The sequence below is a fragment of the Aplysia californica genome, unplaced genomic scaffold, assembly GCF_000002075.1.
Source record: "Aplysia californica isolate F4 #8 unplaced genomic scaffold, AplCal3.0 scaffold00540, whole genome shotgun sequence".
In the NCBI taxonomy this organism is placed as follows: domain Eukaryota; kingdom Metazoa; phylum Mollusca; class Gastropoda; order Aplysiida; family Aplysiidae; genus Aplysia; species Aplysia californica.
In genome coordinates, this window is record NW_004797810.1 from 349,889 (window position 1) to 351,913 (window position 2,025).

Below are 2,025 nucleotides of genomic sequence, written 5' to 3' on the forward strand. Positions count from 1 at the left end.
GTCCATATTTGGATGGGAGCAAAAAGGGGGGAGGGGGATGACAGAAATAGGCAAAGAGAGCAAAGGGGCATGATCGAGATTAAGTTGCCTTGGAAACAGACAAACAAACGAACAAAACAAAACGCAAAATACAAGCAAACTAGGGCACAAAATATCCCACAAACAAATTAATATGAAAAGAAACCAGACAAACGGAAACAACAACAACAACAACAACAACAACAAACAAACAAACAAACAAATAATAAAATCACCATTCACAGGAACAAGAACCATCTTCAACATTAGTACGGGTTTTCTCCCCAACAAAGAATCACTTGACGCGCAAAACAACAAATTATCATACGAAGCCCCTACGTCAGTTTCCCCACTTGGTTCAGAGCCAGGAGCCAAAGAAATAGATATGTAAAAGGTCCCATCCAACGTTCTAAAGTCCTTGGTCCCATCTTGTTCAGCGACCCAATCAGGTGCGTGCGTGCACCTTCGCGCAGACGTAAAGTTGGGGCCTCGGCTGGTCTTGTCCTCATAACGGCCCGCGGGGACGACGTTGTTGTGTACATTATGCAGAGACCCTTGAAAACGTCTTCAGTCTGCTCCTTTTTCTGAGGCCCACAGAAATTATGGTCCATTCATGACGTACTACGCGGGTTTGCGAAGCTGAGGGCAGACAGACAGGCAGGCAGGCAGGCCGCGTTTTGTGTTGTAGTACATAATAGTAGTCTTCAGGACTACCTAAGCAGAATGTGTGACAAACGCTCGGAGTAATCTTGACCGAGCTCGAGACTTGAAACATTCGGTAGACTGCGGAGCGAGTGACTTTTTCTTATTGTGGTTGACGGTATTATTTATTTCTCCGGTTACAGAGGAAATACTAAACATCTGAGGTCAGTTCGATAAGCTGTAGGCTAGGTAGGCTATCTTCTCTGTTGTCCGATTACTGTGTTTACTGCTATTTACATCACTCTTTGTTGGAGCTCCGGTGTGGTTTGCTCCTTCTTTTCTGTCAGACATCTGTCCTCCTCATCTCTCTTCCTTTTATTCTCTTTGTATGTTCCTCTCAAGTTACACCTCTAATCTTTTGCACTTGTACAACATATCATATTTGTGTTGAAAGTGCCTTAAACCTCTCACTAAAACTAAAATAAGGCATCACTGTTTATGGCACATTGTTCTGCAGTTTATGTAATGATGTTTTTGCTGCTTTCTGTTGTTTTGTTTGTGTGTTTTTTGGTTGTTGTTGTTATTGTTATTGTTGTTGTTGCCGTCGTTGTTGTTGTTGTCGTTGTTGTTGTTGTCGTTGTTGTTGTTGTCGTTGTTGTTGCCGTCGTTGTTGTTGTTGTTGTTGCCGTCGTTGTTGTTGTTATTGTTGTTTTTGCCGCCGTTGTTGTTGTTGTTGTTGTTGTTGTTGTTGCCGTCGTTGTTGTTGTTGTTGTTGTTGTTGCCGTCGTTGTTGTTGTTGTCGTTGTTGTTGCTACTGCTGCAGTTATTTTGTCGTTGTAATTTTTATTTTTATAACGCTGCTGCTGCTGCTTCACCTCGCCGTTTCCTAATTAATGAGATGATAACGACAAAGAACCTTAAACGAACCATGTTGTCTTTTGTGATGTCGTTCTTGAAGATTAATTGTTATTACTGTTGCCGATCCAGTTCAGATAGTTCTGCTGTCGACGCTGTTGTATATTCAAGTATAGTTTTTATGACTGTCATCCATGTATTTTGAGTTAAAGTAGGGCACACCAGCAAGATAATAGTGGCATATTGTACTACCTGAAAGTAAGAAAAAGATTTTTAAAACCCAAACAAACGGTAAAGAGATGGAAATAGATAATTAAAAGAAAGCTTAACAAAACCTCACAAACAGAAGCACACATTTCAATAAAAGGAAACAAATTGCCAGAGAAGGCAGTTCGCTATCTATTTCCATAATCTATTGATTATGAATCTAACGTGGTGAAATGTAGCCGTTGATATTTCTAACTGGCTGTAAACAATAAACTAAAACTCAACTACAACCTAAAGTATGGG

General features: G+C 40.6%; 1 protein-coding gene across 1 annotated transcript in view; it reads left to right on the top strand.

Annotated features, from left to right (window-relative positions):
• Nucleotides 1-475: 475 nt before the first annotated feature.
• Nucleotides 476-2,025, top strand: part of LOC101849874 — a gene marked incomplete in the record, with an annotated part of 49,537 nt that continues 47,987 nt past the window's right edge. The window contains 1 exon segment of the mRNA XM_005106532.3: nt 476-909.